Source organism: Rhipicephalus sanguineus, chromosome 2 (genome assembly GCF_013339695.2).
Source record: "Rhipicephalus sanguineus isolate Rsan-2018 chromosome 2, BIME_Rsan_1.4, whole genome shotgun sequence".
NCBI classification, from domain to species: domain Eukaryota; kingdom Metazoa; phylum Arthropoda; class Arachnida; order Ixodida; family Ixodidae; genus Rhipicephalus; species Rhipicephalus sanguineus.
In genome coordinates this window covers 12,170,105-12,182,975 of record NC_051177.1, presented here as the reverse complement: position 1 = coordinate 12,182,975, position 12,871 = coordinate 12,170,105, and the positions used below count along the sequence as shown (strand labels likewise).

The following is a 12,871-nucleotide window of genomic DNA, read 5'->3' as shown; positions in this document are numbered from 1 at the left end:
ATAATATTTGAAAGTGGCGGCGCGGACCTCCTGTTTTTGTTCACTGCAATGTTTTCGGATTTCACGGCCGAATTTATCGCGAACTATAAATGATGCGTCGAAAATTTTTTTATTAGTCTTAATACGTATTACTGTGAATTACATCCATGCTTTTTTATGCCGTCCTCAAAAGGAAAAGAGATGTGAAAAAAAATGGCAAACACGGTCGAAATCAAAAAAAGGTCCTAAGTTTGAGGCGTGCTATTACAAACAGAAACTTGAAAAAAATGTCAAATATAGAAAAGAGCCTTTGCAACATTTATATGGAAGATCATTTTCCGACAGGCAGTGCAAAAAAAGAAAAAAAATAGTTAAAGAAGCGAGTTTTTTTTCAAAAAAGTACATTTTCAAAAAAAGAAAAAACTCAGGCATCAATTTTGACGACATTTTTTATCAAAGAACGCTTATGTCAGTGAAAACACCGTGTTAATATGTATGTCCTCATTTGCTTTGTTCACGAGATTTAACGGGCCAAAATTACCCTTGCTGCGTGTGCTCACTTCAGTGTGATTCATAGTTGTCATCAGCTTGCATTGCACGTAAATCTAGTTTTAATTATTTTTCTGCAGTAAAGCTTTGCTCTGGTGTCTTGTCGTCAAGAAAAATGTATTCTCAACCTTTAATTGTGTCTAGCGTGTGCGGGGGTGGGCTGCTGCCGCTCTGTAAAGGGCTAATACGTACGCAGTTTGCAGCTTACAACCTCAACTAACCCCGCCAGTATTCGCTAATCAGAAGCACGCGAGACACCGCGAACACATGGCTTAGGTCACTTTGTCAAAACTCTCCTTGCACACAGAATAAAGCATCTGTATGCAGCGAAGGCCAACTTAATCTGTAACTAAATGCCACAATCAGCAGGCGTGCTGTTATGCAGTTCTTTTCTCACTGTCTGCTTGATTCCCTTCCATTATGTGCATTGTACGCTCTAACCATCTTCCTCATTCGACGCACACTGTGCCTAAACAACATTTGTAAATAGTTAGCTCAATCATTTCCGAGCCGTTTATTTCACTTCCCGCTATCGCATGTTTTCGGCGTCGCAGATAACGTCTTCCTGTATCATCTCGACCTTTACCTCAGCGTTTCAACAGCCAGAAAACGTGTGGTGCAGCATGATTAAGCCATCAGTGGCCGAAGCTGCCCAATTGATGATGTTTCGTTGCCACTTTACTGAAGTGCTTTCCCACGTCGAAGACAGCAGAGTTCATTGGTGGCGCCAGATGGACATTACCCTTAGTTTTGACAATTAGTGTGGCCTACGAATTATTACAGCCCAAAGCGCTTAGACACCCTTAGTCATAAAATGTTAAACCGTGAGCAGTTCTGGAAACGCATTCATGACAGCTGCGCAGATGTGAGATAATTTGAGCGGCGCCGTTCAGTATAAACATTTCGGCTTGCTCTAGGTCTAGCTGTTCACTACATGCGATGCCCGCGGCCTATGGCTAGGTCCTATTATTCTGGGCCGATTATTTACGCGTTCACAGAAAGAAGATTGCTGAGGAAAACATTTTCGTTGCGCAAATTGTTTTTCTTTGCTTTTTTTGTTGTTGCCTACCTCCAGAAGCTACTGTCATAGGCTGAGGATCTTCGCGACACCTGCGAAGTCTGCTTGCATTGCTTTACGCTCCTCAAGGAAAACCTGTCTACATCTAACCGCGATGACGTAGACCAGGCATTTCTTCAGGAAGAAGAAGTGATTGATATCTTGAACAGGCGCGCCCATCTTTCCTCTGATGATTGTACTTGGAGGTTGTAGGCTGCAAACTGCTTACACGTTAGCCATTTAGAGGGCGGCAGCAGCCCACTTTTGCACACGCTAGACACAAATAAAATCTGAGAACACATTTTTCTTGACGAAAAGCCACCGGAGCAAGGTTTTGTTGCAGCAGAATAATTAAAACTGAGATTTACGCACAATGCAAGCTAATAACAACCATCAGTCGCACTGAAGTGAGCACACAGAGCAAGGGTCATTTTGGCCAGTTATATCTCGTAAACAAAGCAAATGAGGACATATGATATTACAACCGTGTGTTCACAGACATAAGCGCTCTTCGATAAAAAATTGTCGTTAAAATTGAGACCGGAGTTTTTTTTTATTTTATTTTTCGAAAATGTACTTTTTTGAAAAAACTCGCTTCTTTAACTATTTTTTTCTTTTCTTGCACTGCTCGTAGGAAAATGATCTTCCGTATAAATGTTGCAAAGGCTCTTTTCTAAAGTTGAGATTGTTTTCAAGTTTCTGTTTGAAATAGCAAAGGCGCCAAGTTGCCTCAAACTTAGGACCCTTTCTTGAATTTGGCCGTGTTTGCCATTTTTTCATATTTTCTTCTATTTGAGGACGGCATAAAAAAAGCATGGATGTAATTCACAGTAATGTGTATTAAAACCAGCAAAAAAAATTTTTGACACACCATTTATAGTTCGCGTTAAATTCGGCTGTGAAATCCGAAAACACTGCAGCGAGCAAAAACAGGAGGCCCGCGCCGCCACCTTCAAATATTTTTTTGGCGTGCTGGGAGCGTTTCTTGGAAATAAAACTTTCGGTTCCGTGCACTTTGAATGTGCCCACATAACATATAAAAAACCCAGGCAAAACAAAAATTGCGACCAGACAGGCATGTTCGATCTCTCGTGGAATCACCCTACTGCTTTCCAATGAAGTGCCACTAATTTCATCACACGTTGCAAATGTGATGACTGGTTTTGGTAGAAAACTAAACTATAATATTTTGATAGCTAGGATATTGTGATGGCCAGAATATTATCAAGCAAATTGGAAAGCATTGTATAGGCTACTAGTTTGATGTGTGCTGGTGCAATAGCAATTATATGGACACTATCAGCTGGTTTTTGCTGTCAGCAGGATGTTCGGAATACAGTAAACCTCATAACAACAGACCTTCATAGTGAATTGAAGATTTTGGTCTGTTGTAAAGGGAGTATGTAAAATCCAAGTACTGTTACAAAAGACTTTTATGTAAACACTGAATGGGTCTGTTACAACCAGAGAGAATTACTAGTCACAAACATGGTCTTACTGTTAACGGGGGACCAAAAAAAAAAATTCGATTTTTGGAAAATGGCATTTTCAGTTTTTGTAGCTCTTTTTCTATCTGATTCCAAAATATCTTCACTGAAAACTATGTAGAAGTGCTATATAAAAATTTTTTGCGTCTGCCAACTTGGCGAAAATTGCGGAAATAGCAAAAAAAAAACAGTGTTTTTCAATATTATAACTCGGCAACGGCGCAACCGGGCGCCACCATTTTGGGCTCGTCGTAAAGTGCATTTCTCTGTGTTCAAGTTCTCCATTTTAGCTAGCTCCTCCATTCAGTAACAAGCGCAAAAAAAGCACATATTTGAAGTTCAATTCGAGGCCTCCGATTGGCTGCTTCTGCCGTGATGCTCGCTTTGGGATCGTCGTCTTCTGCTTGTGCGTCGCGAGGTCGTGGCTATCGAAAATTGCGTTCGCACTCGTTCTGTGTTCACGGGTCGACGATAATTTAAAAAACTCCTTAGTTTGGCAGCTGCAAGCGGAAGCTCAACCATCAGATTACAATAGCATGCCGCACTCATCGCGAACATCGCAGACGTGCGTAGAACAGCGCAGACGTGCGACTGTAATAGCGTTGACTTGTTGGACCCGCTGTTAGAGGTTCTTCTTATCAGCACTTCGGAGCTTATGATGAAGACCACCACGCAACAACTCTTTGTACTCGCAATCGAGCATGACGTACTTTGAAACATCGGGCACCGCAGCCTTGCACATCGCAACCGAGCTTTCTACTCGATGCCGTGGCTAGGCCTAACTCCACTCACGGTGCCGATGTACGAGACAAATCTGAACTTTGCGGGAAGAACGTCGCACTAGCGGACATGCAAAAGCAACGAATCGCATCGCCCGCTGGCTCCTCAGAACCGCGGATGGGCATTTTGCGCATCGGCAGTGGACCCCCCGGCCAAGCTCGCCGCGCAGTGATCGCTCGGAGAAGCAGTGGCAGCGGCTAGCAATTTCGCACGTCAGCATCCTGAAACGCAACACTAAGCACGTTGTGCGCCGATTTTTTGTCGCTACAGCTAGGCACAGCTGATCACTGACAGACCGGAGATCGGCGGCCTTCGTTCTTAAATCGGTACGTCGATATCCGCAGCGTGCTGCTCCCGTCCCAAAAGTATGCTAAGCGATGTTTGAAGTCGGAAGTTAATGACCGTAGTAGAAAAGTCTGCTCTAAGGAGTCCTGACCACCTTGCTGGCCTGACATTTAAGTCAATTATATCCGATGTCCGCTGTACCAGAATCCGTTGTAAACGAAGCTCAATCAATGGAAGAAATACGGAAGTCGACATAAAGCCGCAAATTGGTATGTAATATCCGAATGTCTGTTGTGAACAGATCAGTTGTAACGAGGTTATGCTGTATATATATATATATATATATATATATATATATATATATATATATATATATATATATCAGAAAGAACATTTTTTAAAAGCAGACAACAGGGGATTGGCACCAGCGCCTTTCATTCTGTGGTGCAACACGTTAGACCGCATGGCCGTCGATACTTTTCTGTGCAAGCAGCGAGCTACTTATAGACATGCATCACAGTTGGCGGTAGGCTGATCTCTGGGTTCCTTCAACGTTGCAGAGGCTTGTTTACTTACCCACAAAATGGTACTACAGTCACTGTATATGCTACTCATAGGTAGCAGAGTCGCACTTCGTGTTTGCAGGCGGCATGCCTGGCATGTCGTCAACCTGCGAGGAACTTTACAGGCAATGACTAGCGTCAATCCAGTTCGCTACAGCAGTGGCAACGGGAAATACAAAAATTGGCCCGAGCATCAGTTTCTCCACAATGCATTGTTGCTAGTGGCATTTTGAAAACAACTCTGCTACCTACGGGAGCATATACAGTAACCCTGAAGGGAATGGTAAAAAGGCGTCACGGAGCGTAGAGATACTGAGCTGGAGAGGGGGCTGCGCGCCTCTGGGACTTTGACTTGCAGGGCATGGTGACCTGTGGTTGCACACTAGAGGGCAACAACAGATGGCTTTGTGCCTGCGGTGCATGCATCGCAGTGTTTGCTTTGAGGCGGTTGAAACCACCGCAGCATCAAGGTCACTTCACTTGCTACAGCAGCCACGTCTGCTAAAGGCCTTTCATTGTATACAATTCCGATTTGTAGCTATTGCATTCACTGCTTCACCCCTGTGGCAAAACTGGGGCTTTCTTCAGTGGAAATGATCATTTGCTGGCTGTGCAAGTATTGTTAATAATTGTTGGAGTTTAACATCCCAAAAACACGCTATGATAATGAGGGACGCTGTAGTGGAGGCCTCCGGAAATTTCTACCACCTGGAGTTCCTTTAACGTACACCTAAATCTAAATACACTGGTCTCAAGCATTTTCACCTCCATCAAAAGTGCTGCCGCCGTGGCTGTGCAAGTATTGTTACTGATACGAGTCTCCCATCCCAGATCCTTTGAAGTTGTTATACCCTAACCACTGGGAATAGCTATACTGACCAAGGGGCAGTCATCAATTAAGAAAAGTTATACTTTTACATGTTATTGACAAGGAAATGCACTTACTAATAATGAGAGAGATGCGCCAATCCTTATGGCACCTTTGCATGGATTCTAACCCACTATTAAGAATTAAGTGATCTGGAAAGAGCGTGGGTTTTACTTAAGTGAGGAGCGGCAAGTCATTATTAAATATTATAACATAGGTGCTAGAACAGTACTCTGCAGAATGCCTGGCATGGCAGGATTCATACCCCTGTCCCATGAGAAGGTTTAATGTCATTTGCATGTAATGACATCTGGTACACTGAATCACATTACAGTAGAACCCCGCTGATACGTTTTTGAAGGGACCGTAGGAAATAAACGTAAGAGACGGGAAACGTAAGAGCCGAAAAACAGAAAAAACGGCAAAATATTTAGTGGTACAGAATTGTATTTCAATTCTTACGAGCAGCACGAAAATTGGCGCGCTCAGCCACGATCTAGTCGATGGATAGAAACGCGGAGCTTAGGACGGCCTCATCCACAGAAATGTAATCAACGTATGTGATTTTTTGTAACACCAACAGCTGTAGGTATGAAAGAACCAAGCACACGCAATCACGACCGGCGCGGCGAGTCCGACCGCGAACCGCACGCACGACCATGCGAGCTCCAACCAGCTCGAACACCTCCCGTTCTCCGACAAATAACGATGATGATGAGTCTACGCCAACGCGATGGCAGAAGTGAATGCCAATCTCAAAGGCCTTGCTTTCGCAAGCAATTACGTCATACACGCCATGTTTGTGCAATACAAATCTCAAAGGCTACGCTTTTGTCAATAGTAAATGCCAATCTCGAAGGCCTTGCTTTTGCAAGCAGTTACGTCATAGACGCCATCTTTGCAATTTGAATCTCGAAGGCCATGCTTTTGTTTGCATCAATTGAAAGATTCTGTTGCTTGCGCCTCTCATGCGGCTAATATTACGGTCAAACGAGGCCAAGCTGCGTGAAAATGCACCATGGCCGCTCTCTTTGGTAGTCACTCGGTCGGCTCCGAGCGCACTTCGCGACGTATCATACGGGAACGGTCCGACAGTTACGACGTAACAGCGGGGTTCCCAATACATTGTATCCTATGGCAGCTATGCCGGGACCGGCAGAAAACGACGTAACAGCCGGGAAAACGCAGCAGTGAGGAACGTAACAGCGGGGTTCTACTGTATATTCCAGGGTTCGATGGAACACCATCTGGCGAGGCACGTGTGCCTATCATGCTTGCAGTCTCCAGTTGTATTGAATGAAGACAAACTCCTGAGACAGAGCAAAAGCCTGTACTTTTTTTGTTGCAGCTTTGGCGAGTGTTTGTTTATTCGCAAGAAAGGAACTGAATCACATTATGTGCCATGCTCTGCTACAAAGTACAAGATGAAAAAATCCGTAAACTGGGGGTGGGTGCTGGAGCCGACGTTTCGACAAGTGGACTTTTCTTCAAGGCTGGAACTAACGGAGCCACAAGCTGCACACGTACAAGATGTCATTTGAGACGATGGCACTCGCCATGCACCGAAGACTAGGATGAACAAAAACAGCCACAGCTAGTGTAAATTAGTAAAAGCTGGTATAATTTTGCAGCTGCTGTCACCCGAGCCAAGTACCATCAAGAGAAAAATCTTTGTGGAATCTTAGAGGAACCTTCGTGTGATCTTTGCGAAGCAGTGAAATCAATGCTGGAGGCAGCCATGTATTTGAAATTCCTGTGAGAAAGTTATTGCTTTCATGATTGCTGCAGCGCTAAAGACGAAGACTAAAGGAACACAGAGTGCACAGTTCCTTTAGTCTTAGTCTTCGTCTTTAGCGCTGCATCAATCAAGAATGCATTCCAACTAGCCCAACTTTCCATTCTACTAAAGTTATTGCAGCTTGCAAAGGAGTTGCGCCTGGACGTGTCAAACTGCTTAAGAAAGCCAGCTGTAGGCAGATCGCAGCCCCACTTGCTGACGTCCTCAAGCAGCACCCAAAGGCAAGACCCACCTGTTGGAATCACTCCATGCCATGGGCTCCACAAGCCCAACTTCTCAATCTGTCCAATGATGGACTTCACAACCTCTCTTCACAGGGTTCTGCTTCTGGGTAGAACACACTTTGCGGAGCGCACGCATGAAGATGTGCATGGTCTTATTCAACGTCTCCGTTAGGCACACGTGTGCCTATCATGATACTGCATAGACGTGTGAACAGTCCATTGTGTGCACCTTGTGGCTCCTGTGAAACACTTGGGCATCTTATATTACACTGTCCTGCGTTTGTTACGCAGCGGGCTTTACTGATTAAGGAATATAAATTCCTCAGATTTAAGTGCACGACCATTGACGATTACCTCTTTCCAAGAGGTTGTGTATCTCAATGCGACCACAGGGTGTCTACCGAGTTGACATTTCTAAATTCCCTGAGTTTTCCAGGTTTTCCCTGAGTGTTTTTGCTGAAATTCCCTGAGTGAAACAGAACTTTGTTTTATGTCAAGATGGGTAGAGACCATATCGCTCGGTGATGTCACTCTCTAATACGCATTTTAGAAAATGAAAACGACTTAATCCCATTTGAATAGTACATAGAACAGATAAACCTCAATATAGCGAAGTTGGTAAAAGCGGCAACTCACTTCGTTATATCGAAACTTCGTTAAACTGAAATTCGACCTTTCATGCAAGGCATAGTTACTGAAGGATTAATCTTAAACTGAAAAGGCCACAAGAATGCTCGACTAATATGGCAACATGAAAAAACTTTTTTTTATTTTTTTGCATGAAAAAAATCAATTTTGTTGAGCCTGAGATGCAGCAATCACAGTTAGATGCCTTGCCACAGTGTCACATGTAAAGACGAAACAAATGCGGGTTTAATGCACTGTGGAATTGCGCTTGTTCTGCTGCTGCGGGTTGTCAAATCCTCGCGCGTTGCCCAGAGCAATGCAACGGCTTTGCTATCATATTGCCCAACCGAACTATTTGCTCTCCACGAACGCACAACATCGAAAACCATCCCACGTTAGAAAAAAAGAGTCAGTTTCACCGCGAGAGCAAAGTAGCAAATCCGATAGCAACAAAGAGGAATTTTATATGAATATAGGCTAGCAGCTCGCTCCTTCAGGAAACGCAGCCGCTGCACTAAGAGAAGTGCCCTATCTATGATCTATGGCTCAGGGGCGGATTCAGGTACATAATGGGGGGGGGGGGGGTACAAAGGCTGAAGCCAACGCTCAACAGTGCATTTTGGTGGGTCACGCATATTTACAACAGCCCAGAGGGGATTATGGCGGTGCCTAAGAAGCCTTCGTTGGAAATGTGCATAGGGAAGCAGGAAAGGGTAGAGCAATGAGAGGTAGAGAGCAGGGACAAGATTCTCTTTACCCCTTTTGGACAGTGGCAGGCAAAGCAACATGACAAAGGAGGTGGACGACAGGCACTGAAGGGAGGGGGCGGGGGCTGGCTTGTGGGCGGGGGGGGGGTCGATCGCCGCTAACGGCCCCCCTCGGGATCTGCCACTGCTATGGCTTCAACGGAAGTTTTGCAATTAGAGCACAACACCTACAAAGGTATGAGCCGTATGCTGATCCACACTAAAGATACCGCGGCGCACGCGACCACGCCCGCTGGTACAAAGTACGTACTTCCTGTCGGACTCACGCAGCCCCCCCCCTTCCCAACGCGCCGGCTCCTATCCATGTGCCCATCGATCGAATGAGACGGTCGGCTCGTTTCATCTCTGCTTAAGCCCCGTTCGTCGGCAGCGCTCGCGCACTTTCACTCGCACATGGAGCATGCGACGCGCGGAGTGATGTAATCGCGATTTGGACTTGATAGGGAAGATCATGGCGAAGGCAAAAAATTCGCGTCGGAGTGTCTATATAATTGCTATCGCAAAAAAAAGCAATATAGCTGCGGGCTAAGATCGCATGAAAGCACGGCAACAGCCTGAATTACGGCACAACCGATTATGGTGGAAACGTTACTGTTTTCCGACATTGCGCGCCGAATCGAGCATGTGGGACCCGTGCCGGTGTCGCGAATTTCGGTCGCCGCTATGCCATGGCTCTAAAAAGTTTTGTAATTCGGCTTTGTAGCAAACACCCACGTGGTGTGGCTGGTAATTGCCACCTGCAGCCCCAAAAAATTTCAGTCGACTGCCTAAAACTTGTTTCAGCAGTGCCCTCATCGGGAAAAAAAGAAAGAAAAAAGCTTTCACTTGCTGTGAATGGGCCCGTTAGTTACGCTAGCTCTCGCCTGGAAATTTATTATATTCTTCACGGAGTCCTAAATAGCATCTTTGAAGCTCGGGATCAGAGCGAGTGAGCTCTCCGATAACAGCCAACAAGCGTCTTTTTTCTCGCCGATCGGGATGGCTTGCCAGATACAAGCCTTGTCGAAGACATCCGCTTCCTGCGCGATCGTGATCGCTTGCAAGATAACTCAAGCTCGTTACATCTACTGCTACCGCTTCTACAACTAATCATGCTTGTTACTTGACACGCGGCGATAACAAAAACACCATATCGGGCGCTAACGCACAGCACGCGCGAGAAAAATTACAGAACTACACCGCGTACTCCCAGAACATCCTGACAACACTGCGCGATACGATGTGTCGTGGTTCGCGGTTCCCGCATGCCACGCCCACTTCACCGCTCCGAAGGCGATGACAGCATCAAGGTGCGCCACTTCCCCGCAGCCGCAGTGGCCGTTTGATTTGAAAAATGCGTTCACAAAATATCGAGCAAGCGCTACCGCGACTTTCGTCGCCTTTCAATAAACATACTGTGGATTTTCCCTGATGGGAGCACAATTTCCCTGAGTTTTCCCTGAGAATTTCCAGACTACCCAAAATCCCTGAGAATTCCCGGTTTTCCCGGTTGGTAGACACCCTGGACCAGGCCCATTGAGCTTTGCCGACCTTCATGGACCAAACAGATCTGGCAACCCGTTTATAAGTGTTTTTTTTGTGTGTGTGTGTGTGTGTTTGTTTTCACCTATTTTTATCCAAGTCTGAGTCATTTTTGTTTCTTTACTTTCCTATCTCCTCTTTCTCTCCCCCTATCTTCCTTTCCCTCCTCCCGAAAGAGTAGGCAGGTGTTGTGCCCCTCTAGGTGGCAGTTGCCAGCTTGCTCTCTCCCTCTTTTCTCTGTGTCCTTGTGTATCTATGTATGCAAATCAAATAAATAAATAAATAATGCCTATCATGCTTGCAGTCTCCAGTTGCACTGAATGAAGACAAACTCCTGAGACAGAGGAGAAGCCTGAACAACAATTAAGTGTGCCACTTGTTGGAGTACTGCCTCAAAGGAACATCATCATCATCATCATCAGCCTGTCTGCGCCCACTGCAGGGCAAAGGCCTCTCCCATGTTCCGCCAATCAACCCGGTCCTGTGCTTTCTGTTGCCACGTTATACCTACAAACTTCTTAATCTCATCTACCCACCTAATTTTCTGTCTTCCCCTTACGCGTTTGCCCTCTCTTGGAATCCAGTCAGTTACCCTTAATGACCACCGGTTATCCTGCCGACGTGCTACGTGCCCGGCCCATATCCATTTCTTCTTCTTGATTTCAACTATGATATCCTTAACCCCCGTTTGTTCCCTGACCCACTCTGCTCTCTTCCTGTCTCTTAAGGTTACTCCCATCATTTTCCTTTCCATCGCTCGCTGCATCGTCCTCAATTTAAGTTGAACCCTCTTTGTAAGTCTCCAGGTTTCTGCTCCGTAGGTAAGTACCGGTAAGATGCAGCTGTTATATACCTTCCTCTTGAGAGATAGTGGTAGACTACCATTCATGATTTGATAATGCTTGCCGAATGAGCCCCATCCCATCCTTATTCTTCTAGTTATTTCACTCTCATGGTTCGGCTCACCAGAGCAGGATTGGCCACCCTGGTGTAGTACTTGGCCACTACCTCCCACATGAATACACCAATCAAAGGAACATACTTAATAATAATATCTGGGATTTAACATCCCAAAACCACGATATCATTATAAAAGACGCCGTAGTGGAGTACTTCAGTGTGTCAAGTGGGACTGAAGCAGACTCCTAGAGGCAAGCCAGTGGGGCTGTGATGGGTGCAGTCATCTCAGAGCTACAAACTTGACAATGAAGCACATCGAAGAGACAGCCCTGCATTCTTTTATTGCGAGGCCAAAATTATTTGCGAGGTATGTAGCTGATTGCTTCTTTCACAGATACTAAAACAAACTCTGGAAGGAGGCTTCTGTTTGAGCCTTGGCACATTCAGAATGCCCATGGCAAAATTAATCACTTGTTGGGGATGACGCCCACATGCACGGCCTTCCCGACGCTATGGAACGGAGGAGCTGAGGTGTGAAAATAAATGACATGGCCTCCCCATCCAATATGTTAAACTCTCGGGAAGAGGCTGAGCAGCTTCTGAAATGCTGGGTCAATCTAAAAATTTTGGCTGGTGCCATTTCAGCACTTAAGGTTCTTTCACCCTGCCACACAGGTTTCTGTAAAAATGTAACTTAAAGCCACATAAGTATAAAATTATAACTAACTTGACAAAATACAAATTACACCTGATAAGTCACTGACTCGTGCTGTTTTGTTCTCAACTGTCAAGCAACTCTCATCTTATAACAGGTAGGGCCTGACATGTCTCCTGTACCACACTTCTGCTGCAAGCGTGGCACGATTGTGGTCCACAATGGTTTGACGAGTCGCTCATCACCTGTGCCCAGAGTGTTGCACCGCCGACCTCGCATTAGGCCTGTTATGCCTAGTAAGCTGTTCGGCCCGTCATGGCATTCCTCAGCTGACTCGGCCCTCTGGGGATCAACTGCTGCCAGCTTTCCTTGCTGAAAGTACGCCCAGGCTGACTGAGATTGTCTGCGAGTTACCTAGGAGCTTCATCAATGTCAACAGTCATACCTCAACGCACCAGCATCCGAGCATTCAACCTAATGCCTACCGTCCTCCACTCAGTACACTGCAGACTAAAGGACCTTCTTTCACCAGACTCGTGTAGATAACACCAACTCCAAGCTTTTTCGTTTTTTTTTTCTTTCTCATTTACAGTTCAGGTCACGCGCCATGCGCCTCCAGAACTTTTCGTGCACATGCTTGTTGGTGTTCTGGACGCTTTGTCGTCCTCTTTCTTGCCGCACGCCTCTTTCTCGTGATAGCTAAACACAGTGTTTTTAATGAGCTTTTGTGAGAAAAGTTTCTCTAAACCGCACTTTACAGCGTGCAGTGTAGGACAAAAATAGATAAGACCCCATGAAGGCCGTTTCAGTA

General features: G+C 45.6%; 1 protein-coding gene across 1 annotated transcript in view; it reads right to left on the bottom strand.

Annotated features, from left to right (window-relative positions):
• The window catches only part of LOC119382415 (coronin-7), a 231,134-nt gene that overhangs the window by 197,123 nt on the left and 21,140 nt on the right, over window positions 1-12,871 (bottom strand). The window lies entirely within an intron of this gene.